Source organism: Cygnus olor, chromosome 1 (assembly GCF_009769625.2).
Source record: "Cygnus olor isolate bCygOlo1 chromosome 1, bCygOlo1.pri.v2, whole genome shotgun sequence".
Classification (NCBI taxonomy): domain Eukaryota; kingdom Metazoa; phylum Chordata; class Aves; order Anseriformes; family Anatidae; genus Cygnus; species Cygnus olor.
Genome location: NC_049169.1, coordinates 121,817,954 through 121,832,347, shown reverse-complemented (window position 1 = coordinate 121,832,347; position 14,394 = coordinate 121,817,954). Strand labels below are relative to the sequence as shown.

The following is a 14,394-nucleotide window of genomic DNA, read 5'->3' as shown; positions in this document are numbered from 1 at the left end:
AAAAAAAGTGTAGATTAGTGACATGGTTTAATGGTGGGCTTGGCAGTGCTAGGTTAAAGGTTGGACCAAATGATCTTAGAGGTCTTTTCCAACCTAAATGATTCTATGATTCAGTAATTTTCTTTAAAGATTTGTTGCAAGATATAATTAATGGCAATATTTCTTAATTCATTAAGGCGAAGGTTAGCAGAATGCAAAGGCTGTCTAAAATCTTTCTCATGTGTTCATGTTAATTATAAAATATAGACAAGGTTTGCCACAATTTGAAAGAAATGTGATCATGGGGAACCCAACAATCACTAGAATCACTGATAGTGTTGGCTAACATCCAGAACCAGACTACTGGATAGTAGCACAGCAAATCTTCTGTGTAAAGCATCAGGGGGACCTAGTCTTCCAATCAGTCAAGACTTAGTCTTTCAAACATGTTTGTCTAAAAGAAGAAACAAAAATGTACAAACAATAAAAAAATTGCTCTACATGAAGAAATAGGTGCATTTTATTTTATTTCCTGAGTTTAGTCAGCAAAAAGTACAGTCTCAATATTTTTCTCAAAGATTGCCTCACTACACTAAAAATTCACAGGCCTTCTAGGGAAGGGAAACAGAAATTCCTAGAGTAATTGAAAGCAAATGAAGTTATCATTGAACTGTTGATCCAACACCACATCTCTCATTGCACGGTTGATTCCAGAGTGACGGAGGCTAAAGACAAAGAGGTGAGAAAAGCTTCAGCAGGGAAGAGATGTCCACCTAACAGTGCTCTTCCTTCTTCTGGAGGAATAGATAAAGATAGACTTAGCTGATGTTTAGAGTAAGAGAAGAAAGCTTTCAGCATCCCTCGCTCAAGCCTACGGATAAAAACTGTGAGTAAGCACATGTGGCAGCATGTTTAAGTCAAAGGAAATTGACTACGAACTGAAGAAACAAAATGGGAAAACATGAAGCACAAACAGAGCAAACCACGGATAAGCCTAAGGCCCAAAAACGTAAATTTAATCTGAAGCAAATCTAACTCATTTTAGAAAGCTGTATATGAATGTCACAAAACAACTCATTTCTATGCCATATCTGTATAGTAGATTTCTGCTTTAAGCTTTTGGGCATGCCTGAAACAACAAAGAGATCGTGGACTAGTGGAAGTGTGAATAACAGAAGAGTTCTTGAACTGCTCAAATAAAATCATAGGGCCATACAAAAGCATGTGGCTCAAGGGTTGTGCCGAAGGTTTCACGTACAAAGAATGCTCAAACACCTTCCACAGTTTCACTGGCATATAGGCAATAACAGCCACCTATTTCTTGCAGATAACTACCCAAGCTCCTCTCCCCATATACTCCAAGACATGCAGTAAGTTATCTTGTAGTTCCGGACAGCCTGGAGATTTTGGTCAATAGAGCTCACAAAAGTATAATAGCTTACTTCTGTCAGTTGTCCATGAGAGAGCTACAAAAATCCCACCTATTTTTGCTTTATTATAAGCTTGTTTTGTTATTGTTGTGTTTGTGTGTCTGTTTCTTTAAGAGTGAATGAAAACTCTGTTGCAGGACTTACTCAGAAGAATATTGGGTCTACAACAATATTAATTAATTATAACAGCTGCTCTAAATTTGTTGTCTCATGACATTTGTACCTAAGTAAGATATATTTGAAGTCCTTCTCTAAGAGACTGATTTTCTCAGCAAGATTGAGTATTACATCATGTACCATGGTCCTGGGATTCTATGATGACCAATTCTCCCACCCAAGAGGGGAATCGGGCTGTGTTACAAAAGATATATTCAGGACATCTCAGGAGCCCGATTATACAAGTGACTGAATATACAGGCTCTAAATCTATGAAACACATTTCCTTGTGAAATACTTAGATTATCTCCCTCAAAAATGGAAAAGAAAAGCATCTGATATGGAAACTTTATAAACTTAGTTATAAATGCATATATATTAAAGGAAAAATAACATACTTAATAGTATTGCTTTATTAGAGATTTGAGGTAAAAAGTTCAGGAAGTTATTAGATAATCTGAACAAAATAAAGATAACTTTGTTTTCTTGAACCAGTGAGTGACCAAACCCATTTAACAAAGTACTGCAAGCTAAACACGTGACATCAACAGAACTAATTTGGTCTTTCCAAGCTAGATTATACCAAACAGCAATTACAGCAAGTTCACATCTTCTAAACAATGCTCTCATTTGTATGTGGACCCTAGATTTGTTTTTGAGTAACAAGAAAAAACAAACAAAAACAAAAAAACTCTAAAGCTGAAAATACGAACATTCACTTCCAAAACATACTGAGAAATACTAAATCAGTGTCTCTTCAGGATATATTTTGCTCTCTAGTGGGCTGTTTCACACAGAAGGAAATACCACTTACAGATTTATGCCAAACAAAAAAGTTCAGAAAATCCAGTCCGAGTATATATTGTGTCAGAAGTGATCACATCAACCTGCAAACCACTCACCTGCAGCCAGTGAGTTACTGACTGCAGATGAGAAGGATAAGAGAGATGTTATTAAAAATGTTGTTGGACAGTAAAAGAGAATTTATAAAGAATTCTGAATGCCATGTGTCTCAGTGCAAGGGCACTGGAACATATAAAAGTCTCTCTGATTGGCTGCTGACAGCAAGAAATTGATGATGATAAAATGAAGATAAGAAAATGATGATAAGAAAATGATGATAAAATGAAGAAAAGAAAAAATATTAAGAGTATTTTACATGATAACAATGAGGAACCTTATAACTGAGTTCTGTCTGCCTACAGCCTTGTTATTTCTGCTGTGAGAATCTAACGAAACCCCGAAGGTTCCAATGAACACATGGGATTCAGTGGAGGGAAAATAATTTGTTAAAGAGTTCAATCACTCTTATCTAGAACCATGGAAACAGCTCTAGAAATAAGAAACAGATTTTTAAAAACAGTCACAAAAGACTCAATGGCATGTGAAGCAGCTGTTCCAGAAAAGGATTTGCCCAAATCTTGGAGAAATAAATAAAATTGATCACTACTTCCTGCCCTGAATTTAAGGCCTTCAATAAGTAATGTTCTATACATGAACAAAAATCACAAAAGCAAAAACATGCTCACATACAAAAAAACTGTTGCGAAGACCACAAAAAATTCTGAAACCTAAATAGGAATATTCAATATGGCTAAAAAGTAAGCTTTTGTCAGAAAAGAATGTAATTGTTCTTACTGTACCCTGGATCACAATAGAATATTACTGAGTCCAGACTCAGATGTTTATCTTTTATGTCATTGCACCTACATACTGTGATGACTACACATCGAAAACATCTAGATAGACAGAATGAATGTGGCTCCATGTGCACTATTAAAATCACTGAAGGGGCTTAAAATAATTAGTAACAATGATAAAAGCCTTTTTTTTCTCACAGTTCAGTAGTTTCTGAAGCACCTCTGTTTACGTTGTTCAATACTCTTAAGTCCTATGCCTCCAATATTTCAAAACCTCTCTTTAATAGTGTAGCACTCTTTTGTATCTATTTTTCTTCCTATTTAATTATTTAACTTTGGCAGCAACACAGTATCTTTTTTGTAAGAATCAGTATTTGAAACTATCTCGAAAGGATTCTTAATGATTCAGCATTTATTTACCAGCCAATCTGCAAAGTGGGAATCCGAAAAAAAAGACAGCATTTTCTATACAGAATTAAGGAAATGCAATAATTTAAAAGTTGTTTTATCAATCAATGCAACCATTATTTGAATATATAAACATATTTATATATAAAAGTAATAAACACAATATTTGACAATTAGCAAATCTAAAGTATCAGAAAGACAAAATACGTACAACAAGCAGAAATATATTCCATTGCTTAAAATCACTACAAAGTTCAAAACTACCATTAGCATCTTACAGTTATAAATCAATTTTATAGCTATTCTTATAGCCATCACCAATGGTAAATTCAACAGAACATACAAAAGTAGTCATAGTATGCTCAGTTATGTAAGTCAGAAAAACAATTTCGTAGTAAACTGTCCAAGACATATGTTATATGAATTAAATCTGGTGGGACCTTTTCTACTTCAGGTTATTTCCAAGCCATACTTTTCCTAATCACAGTGTTCCAGCTGAAGTCCTCATTTTATTCCACATCCACCAGTTTTGCACTAGCTGACAGTAAAGTATCCCAGCATGGTTCCAGCTGCTCCCAGTCCAACACTGAAGTCCCTCAAACAAATCATTTAGGGACATGGTGAGATTCTACCAGTATGTAATTTCAAGGTTGCTATTCGATTCTTTTTTTCATTGCTACTGTTCACTGGCTTTTCAATACCGATCATATCACTAAGATGGACAAAAGAAATTCTGCTGAACTGTACACAGGTTTAGTAAGTTATTAGAAGTAAGAACAAAGCAAAAAACTGCATTTAAAGCAATCAAACGTGAAATTACTATTTTACTATCTGGTTATCATTGATTTAGTATATTGAAAAAAGAACAGTCATGGTCAAGGTGGCTGCTGGCTTAAAATTGTTTTGTTTATTTACAGAATTTTGTTATTCTTTCTTTTAATACACTAGGTATAGTAGAGAAACAACAAAAATAACTCTTGTAACCTCTCTTAAGAGTTCCTATTATTGATGAAATATAACTCTCCTCCCTGAGAAACTTTACTCTCCTTGGTTTTTAATACAACAGCAGTAGAAACAACAGAAAAGGAGTCTGAGAAGGAGCTGTCAGTTACAGGAGAAATAACATTCACTTTACTGTAGGTTATATTTAGCGTATTTAGTGTATATTTAGTTTTCGTGCAAAGACGAAAAAACAATCATTCCACTCCAGCTAGATAAGTACATTAAATCCAGTATAACAGAGAAAAAAAAAAGAAAAAAGTGAGCAATTAAATGAATAGCAACAGAATCTGCAAAGTAGAAAACTTCTGTTTTCCTTGTCCAACAAATTAGCCTAAGCTGCTCTCATTTTGCTCTGTAGAAGAGTGCTTTTCAAAAGCATTGTTGTCAATTCATTGACATTTTTCTACTAAAGCAATATGTTCACTGTAGGTTCATACACTTGAAGACTAGAGGGACTAATACAGTTATGTAATCTGACCTCCTGTAGAATATAACTATATAACAGTATAATTATGGACAGTTATAATTCACATTACCAAAAGAAGTTACTGATGCACTGATGTTCCTTAGCTGAAAAAATGATAATCATTTCAAATGCATCTGTGTTTATATTTACTTATACCTTGCAACAATGATAATGATGAAAATACACACTCAGCTTGAAATCTAGCCAATTCTGGAAAATGATTTATGAATAATTTCGTATTTTCGTCATAACCTCCTGAGCTTTAAATCCCCTCCCTTGCAGCAATATGAAACACCTCATGCACTGAAAGAAAAATGAGTATCTGAGGTCTTCATTCTTAGGGGAGGGAGTAGCCCTTAAACATGACAACCTTACAGAATGGGCTGCCACTGCTAAACAGAATGAAACTATGAAGAAGAAAAAAGTTTACGTTCTTCGTCAACTGTAAGAACTTCAGTTGTCAAAGTAAGTATAGCAGGTTAAAAAATTTGGTGCATGAAGTTGTTGTACTGCATTGACAAAATGCTGCTACAGAGCTGGAGACAGCCCTGAGCTAAATGTGGTCTGCATGACTGCAAGTAGAACACATCACATGACAGTGCACGTACCACACAACACTATAAGTAGAAGACAGCAAGGCATAGTATGAGAAGCTAAAATGAGTACTTTGAGACTGTAATATTGGCAAATGCTGAAAACATAAATGAATAATAACAATAAGTGTAGGTGTTTAAGGAAGACAGGATGAAATCAGCCCAAGACCATCAATGATACTGGTTGCCCAGGAAGTATACTACCTCGGCTTCAAAGCTGCCTGTACAAGTAACTTTTAAATCCTATGCTATCCCTAAAAATTACTCCTATTTCTTCCTGGAGTTTAAGTCCTTTCCAAATTTGCTTTCAAAGACAAGTATATATTTTAAGTTTCCTCTTTGCACATAGAATAGTCCATCAGGTTGGATTAATTTCTGTTTGAGTTGCAGCTCCATAATACACTTTCCTTTGAATGTTCCAGACAGTGAAATTTGCATTTCACCTTAATTCATATGCTTTGAACTAATCTATATACATATATTTCATTTACAATTTAATCTAGTTAAACTTTTGTGTCTGTATAAAACACTAGTTTTCCAATCTGAAAAATTATGTCTTAGAATTCCAGAATCATAGAATCATCTAAGTTGGAAAAGACCTCATCAAGTCCAACCATTAACCTGACCTAGTGAGTTCAATCATTAAACCATATCCCTTTCTACCACATCCACATGTCTCTTAAATGTGGGGACTCCACCACTTCCCTGGGTAGCCTGTTGCAATGCTTAACCATCCTTTCTGTGAAGAAAGTCTTCCTAATGTCCAACTAAAATTCCCCTGGTGCAACTTGAGACCATTTCCTCATGTCCTATCACTTGTCACCTAAGAAATGAAACTGACATCCTCCTCTCTGCAACCTTCTTTCAGGTAGTTGTAGACAACAATAAGGTTTCCCTTCAACCTCCTGTTCTCCGTACTAAACAACCCCAATTCCCTCAGTCACTCCTCACAACACTTGTTTTCTAGTCCCTTATTGAGCTTTGTTGCTCTTCTACCAACTCAATATCTTTCTCATGGTGAAGGGCCCAAAGCGGAGCATAGTATTTGAGGTGCAGTCTCACCAGTGCTACATACAAAGCAAGAATCCCATCCCTAATCCTGCTGGCCACACTATTTCTGATGCAGGCCAAGATGCCATTGGCTGTCTTGGCCACCTGGGCATACTGCTAACTCACATTCAGTAGCTGTCAACCTGCACCCCTGGGTCCTTTTCTGCTGGACAACTTTCCAGCCATTCTTCTGCAAGCCTAAACCAATGCATGGGGTTGTTATGACCCAAGTGCAGAACCCAGCGTTTACCCTTGTTGAATGTCATGCAACTGGAGTTGGCTCATGGCTCTAGCCTGTCCAGATCCCTCTGCAGAGCCTTTCTACCCTCAAGCAGATCAGCAGTCCCACCTAACTTGGTAACACCTGTGAACTTACTGAGGGTGCACTTGATCCCCTCATCCAGATAATTGACAAAAATGTTGAACAAAACTGTCAACATTACTGAGCCCTGGGGTGCACCACTGTTAAAACATTATTTAAGCTTTGACTTAACTTATGGTTATCTTGCTTTTCATCATTTTATTTTCCTAAGCAAATAAACCTAAACTAGCCTTTTTTTTTTTTTTTTTTTTCCCAGAAGGAGTTAAAGTTCTCCGTTTATGAATTGCTACTTTCTGAAAGTGCTCTACCTTCCCTTTTGCTGCTTTCCACAACAGGAGGTGTCTGACCTGAATCATCTTCAAGAAGAAATCACTTTAATAAGGTCTATCATACAGCATCCCTAGACAAAAGGATGTCACCTCCATTTTATAAACAATCGTGAATCTTAAAGAGACTGGTCTAATGAGGACATTTGGATAGTAGATGCAGAGTCAAACTAGGATAAGTTTGCAACATTTTTTTTTAAATGCTGAAGTACTGAAGGAGTCACAGGAACAGTTATAACATCTACTAAGTTGCTGCCTGTAGGCTATCATTATGGAGTGGAACTGGATAGGAAGCACTACGCAGCAGAGAACAGTTGGAAACAGCCTACTCAAATAGCAATTTAGGCTTCATCTGTCCTTAACTTTTCTTGTAAAGAGGTATTTCTTTCACCTTTTTTTTCAGAGGCTTATAAAAATCTTCTTATATGAGGTGACCTTAGAAAGCTATCACAACCCTTCACTATAACCAAATATGAAAAAAAAATATTAATGTGTCATCTGAGACATTTTATGCATCCCTCAGTCGGTCAGTAATGTGATTTCACCAATAAACCCAAAATTAACGGTGGGGTGGCAACTTAAAATATCTGCCTTAATGTGAAGTCTCTCATTTAAGCCATCAAGATGTCAGACATTGTTTTTATGCACCATTAATCTATAAAAGTATTTATAGAAAGATTAGTTCTTAAAATGTATGCATCAAAATGTAATAAGCTAGATTTAAAAATAATAAATAAATAAAAGTATGGCTTACAAAAAAGCCAGGCATGACGGAAAGTATGTACACAACTTGCATAATGAACAAGTCAATGAATAATATGTGGGAAGGAGAAAAGAATTTATCTAATCATCTCTACTACTTTGCAATATTCTAGTTTCTAAGCACTGGTCTTACAAGGGAAACCAGGAAGCAGAAGCACTCAGAGCATTCAATCATCTTTCTGGGGTGATGAAGAACAATGAAAATGTATCTGAAAGACCTGTCAGGGCATGAAAGCGCTGGGAGGAAGAATGTTAACTTCCTCTGATTCTCAGAGGCTAAGAAAGATAAGCAATAATGAAGATTTCAACAGACTTATATGTGTTTTTAAACACATATACATACACACTCAATCTCATTTTCATGTTTGATACTTTTGGGGCATAATCATTTCCAATTATTGCAAGTCTGTGATTTAATTTTGCTTCATTTAGCTAGGGTAAGCCTACTTTTCTTTTATCTTAAAATCACTTCTGGTAAAAAAGCTGTTTCCATATGATCAAACTAATGAAGGTCATTCTGTTCCTTTGGAAGTGTCAAATCAAACAGAATGAACTGAAAACTGTCAAGTGGTTTCCACTAAGCAGCAAGCGAATAATTTTTCAGCACTGTGAAGCATGCTTTATACCTTTCTATACAGAGTGGGAGTTAGAGACCAGATTAAGCTGGTAGCTCATCTAAAGAAATCAGTTTCTTATAACAAGCAATAAGCAACTTCTATGACTGAGCAATGAGAAAGGTATGCAAGAGCTTATTATGTGGAAAATGGGTCCTTCAGAATGTATTCACTGGACTGTCGAGTTCTGATAAAAATATTTACGTATAAAACATTTATTACCTTTTACATGCAAGTTTTCATGATTTTTTTTTTTCACTAAATGAAAAAGGGAACAGATCATGGTATTCATGAAAGTGGAAGACCATTTGCTTCCCAATTTTAAAATGTTCCATGACCTGTAGAATTCTGATGTGAGAAGTAAACAATGTAAAGAAGTAAGATTCTTCATGATTTAGTATGAAATAGTAACATAATATAGTAGTATAATATAGTAACAATAAGCGTGACTTTGCTAGAAACCTATAGAAATGAATAAAAGAGTATGTATATGCACATATACTTAAGTATTTACTAGAGAGATGGATAGAGCGATTACAGAATTAATGGATTCATCATGTTGCCAACAGAGTTTCAAGTAAACCAGGACATTTATGGAGAAATGGAGTGCCCCGGTCAGTCCCCCGGTCAGCTCAGTCCCACTGCTCATGCAGGATGCAGAGTCTGCAGGGACTCATGCAACCTCAGCAGCAGAATGCATATGGACAAGACACCAGGAGATAATTACCTTGTTTTTGTTCCTACAGAGACTCACATACTTGGATGATATCAAAATATAACTTTTCAGTAACATTGTACTACTAACCAAAAGGGTTCCCAAATGATTTCATCATCTTTCAAAACGTATTTTATTCAGTTCCCTTTGTTGTATGTAGAAAATAGCGACTGTATTACTGAACTCCAACCTAATAATGTCTGATGTTCTAGCTACTTTCTTAAATATTCCTCATATAATTATGAAGACTTAATCAGATTTAAAAATGATATTTAGAATGATGGAAGGTACACCAAACAGAAGCTACAGGATTATGACTAATCTGATTAACTAGATGAGTGAGTATGTAAGTAATCTAGTCACTTCAGTTTTAAACTTATAGGAAAGTTTTCAAAGAATAGGAAAAAATCATTAATATCTGTATTAAGACTGTAAATATTAATTACAAGTAATTAGGTATTTTAGTATTTATCTTTATTGAAATGTTTTTATTTTTTTCTAGGAGTTTGGTTACTTAAGATATTGGTAATAAAATAATTTATAATTATGAATCTAATATCTGTTCATGGATGACAGCATATGTAATAATTACACGACCTATAAAATATTTAATAAAACCTTTTCCAAGAGAAATATGACTTGTCTGTGACTGCATTTAGAAATGGGACATTAATGAAATCATATTCTGCTTTCTCTGAACATAAACAAAAATACTGTTAGCATTATTAAAGTACATTGGCTTTCATATACTAAGGCTTTCGTATACTTATTCATGCAAAAACATAATGGCATGTATGGTAGTTTAAGTCTAGAAATGTGTGAAATTCATTACCTACCTAATGAAGCATACAGGCAATGAATTTAAGAATTCTTACTACTACATAACTTTGTGATGCCATCATACATCCATATTTAGTTTTATCTATTTATTTAATTATTTTTTTACTTGCAGCAGCCTACTAATTCCTGCTGAGTTTGAGTTTAGACTGAGACTTGCTTTTCAAATATATCTGTATTTGCTAATCTGTATACCCATTTGCTTTTATTGATTTAATAGATCCAGCTTGAACTGTATGGGAAGACTGTGGGGGATCTTAAGTACCAAAGTATCTAAGAAAATTAAAATGTACTCAGGAATTCTAAGAATGTGTGAATATCAGGTTCAAAATTACTGAAGTGAAGTTATGCATACTATTTATATTTCTGTTTTCTTCTTCAACAGAAGAAATAATTTCCTTAGGAAACCTCCACTCCCCATAAGAGCTATAAACCAAGAATTCTAAATTTGAAGACTGCAATTAGTTTTGATTCATTTTACAATGGATAAGCAGCATATATCCTCCTTCTATTATTCAACATTAAATATTGTTCAAGCTGTCAGAATTACATCATTCAAAAGCTAAGGTTCTACTTACTATAACTCTCAAGGTCCAATTCTTTGCCACTGTAATATTTGCTAATTAAGCTGCATCAGCAAGGGTAAACTGACACACTGTGCAATGGTCAGTAAGAAACACAGTGGCTCTCAGTCATTGCATTGGTTAGTCTTACCTCTGAGACCATTTGCTGGGCTACAATTGAATTCCAAGACTGGAATTACAGGCTCAGACTACTGTAAATCTTTTACTGTGTCTCTTGTAACTACACCAAAGCTGCAAAGTGATTCAACTTCTGAGCCACCCCAGCCTGTACCTGTCAGCAGAAGTCAAGTGGGAGATGATGCCTGAGCTCCATTTGCTTGCCTGCTCAACAGATACAGAAAAGGGAGTGCTGGCAACAATACTGAGCTTAGCTTAAGGAATGAACCAAAAAATGCCATGCGTGCACTAGAGAAAAACAAACAAAAAAACTCACTCAACAGTGGACCAAATCAAAACTATATCTTTGCTTTTGAAAGTACACTAAACTTCCAAATTAACAAGAAGTGATTTCAAAGTAAAGTAGTAAACACATTTTGAAATACTTCTATGTTCTATTTTAAGCATAGACTTGGGACATTTTTGTACAGGGATCTTAACTGCATTAACTTAATACATTTCTTATTTCATAATTGAAATAGAAAACTATATATTTGTCTTAATTTCAAATTAGAAATTTCATAATGTAGTAAGGTATCAAATATAAGCTTCCCCCATGGTATCTTTTCAGTGACAGCTTACTAGAAATTCTAGCACATACAAAATAAAGACTAAAAATAAAGTAATATTTACACTTCAGACTATATATTATACTGACAACTAGGGTAAAATAGTTATTTCTCTCACAATCATCTTCCTGAGAGGAGAAAAGCATCACATAACACAATCATTCTAAGGACTGCATTTCCGGCGAAAACAAAAACTAAATTATGTTTTAGAGTTACGATTACAGTCTTTTAAAAAATTTACATTAATATTGAACTAAGTATTTTCACAGGTGAGTTAATTCCTCAGGGATTTAATTTCTTGGTTCTACCTCAGACTGACATCTCTCTCACCCTTGCACCTATTTTCTATATACTCCAGAAGATGCTTTCAATCTGATGCTAGTTAATCCATACTTAGCTTCCCAACACATAAAGTCCCTAATGGCACAAAGCATAAGACTCCAGGACTTAAAATAGTGTAGAAAATGACCCAAAGACTTATTTATTTATTTATTTTTATCAGACTGTTGTGCTTCTTTGTTCATATTCCCTTTGGTACAGGATCCTAAACTTCACGAGGTTCATGAGACACTAAATGGCTTAAGCTTAATCAGCTACAGACAAATGAACACACTTCAAAGTCAGTATTCTGACGTGACTGAAACAGACCAAATTTTGAATCTAAAACACCGAATCTTTATTTTCCTTTTTTTTTTTTTTTTCTTCTACAGAGCTCAACATTCTGTGTGAAATAAAACAGAAGAAAAATCCCATGGACAGATTAAACCACTGCTGTTGCCATCCTAATACAATGCTGCAGTGAAAAAAGCCAATTGTCAAAACCACCAAAAATACAAGAAACATACTGAAAATATAATTAATATCCTGTAAAACTATATCTTTTCATCTAGAATACGGCCCTCAATTCAACACTTATGAAGCAGATATAACCACAGTCTGACACTGCCAGGAGAATTTTTCATGGCATTGGTGTTTCCTCTACTGTATACAGGTTTCCATTTAATTAAATTACAATGAAACCTTTTCTAAATGCTGCTTCAGGTTCCAAGTTCTACCAAGCCCAATCAGATGCCACCACTTCCTCACCATACATCAGACTATTCAATGTCAGCTCTCCTTTTCTATTAAACAGTAAGAGCCATCTCAACATGGCTCAAGATGGCTTTCTGACCATTCACTGTCTCGCCTAGTATGCAATAGGCCTGCTGACAAGAAAGACGCTAGCTCCCAGAATTTTTATGCTCAATTTCCCCTTCCCTCCCTTTTTGGCAGGATAAAGGCTGACACAACCTTGTAAGGATTGCTATCCACTAAACACAGATTAAAAAGCCTCCAAGCCACCAATTTTAATATGTCTACGGTCCTGAAGATAGTAATAAAAGGAAATCCTTTGAATTATCTACAGTATTTCATTGTGAGTCACCATAATGATGATTTGGTGTACTACATAACAAATGAAACCACTAGTTGGTGCAATCACCCAACAAAGTCCTAGAATCTCTCTTGCTTAGACTAAGCAGTAGTTACTCGGGTTGGACTGGCAATGGAGCTTCAGGGCTGTGCAAATCACTCTTTTTGTTACTGTTTTATTCCCAACTCAAGCAGGACTAAACTCATGACAAAATTACATCAAAGACTGCCAAAGTAAAATCAGTAGGCCAAATGTATTCCAGTGTGTTTAACTAGAACGTGGTTGGAACACAGGTTTTGATATACATTGTGTGTGTGTTTTGCATCCCTTTTAGAAAAAGGGATGGGACACAATGTACAGCAAAATATGCATTTGCCTGATATCACAGATTATGTGGCATCTAAATTTAGTTTATAATCTCTGCACAGGTGGACCTTTGTTTCCTATTTGCTCTGTAATTACAACTGAAAATTATGGGCTGCCATAATTTAATATATACTGTTCTGACACAGTTTTTAAAATAACTGTGGACATTGAGTGTTGCCCATCAAACACTGGATAAAATGTCAGTGGTGGAGAAGTTTGATCACATTACAAATACTTCTTTTCTGAACAATTTCTTTTTTGTTATTTATGTCCATTTATTTACATTTGCATTAATTTGTTTCAACACAGCTAACGTAGCTCTTCTGTTTGTATCATCACAGATAAAAAGAAATATGTATACTGTTTACATACTTGCTTCTAGTCAAATTTACAATGTTTTGTGTAAGATAGTATTACTACCTTGAAACTTCCCCACAGCCTTGTAGAGCATCCTTCCCATTTTACTTGGACTTAATACCAGAATCCTAGTGCAAGTCCTCCCTGCCTATCTTACTCACAGACTGTTCCCCATTTCCTGTGTTTTTTCTCTCTCTCCATGAATGCGAATGGGTTACCATGGTTAGCAGTTATTAGCACTGATTCAAATTTATCCAGTTTCATGACCTGTGCATCAGCACTGTACCATTCATGCTCCACTGCATCAGCGTATCACTCACACATGAAGCCTTCTGTAATGTCACAAATCAGGTGCCAAATGCATTGGATCACATCAAGAAGAAAGGGGAGTGCGGTGCTTCACTGCACTGGTGTGTCACATACGAACTGACAGTCAGCTATACCTAGTGACCACCTCTCCCACATGCTAAAGCAGGGTATCTCACACTCTGAGAAGTGAAAACCTGAAAATATCAGCTAATTCCTATGAATATGTTGTTTGTTACCTTTTGCTATTAAGGTGGTATTAAAAAAAAAAAATCATCTGGCCAATATCACTGAATTGATACAAATACTGAGAGTCTCTTGGTCACAGGACAGGTCAATATGCCA

The 14,394-nt window shown here is 35.3% G+C and overlaps 1 protein-coding gene across 19 annotated transcripts in view; it reads right to left on the bottom strand.

Annotated features, from left to right (window-relative positions):
* Window positions 1-14,394, bottom strand: part of DMD (dystrophin) — a 1,063,969-nt gene that overhangs the window by 280,611 nt on the left and 768,964 nt on the right. The gene's annotated exons all lie outside the window — the stretch shown is intronic.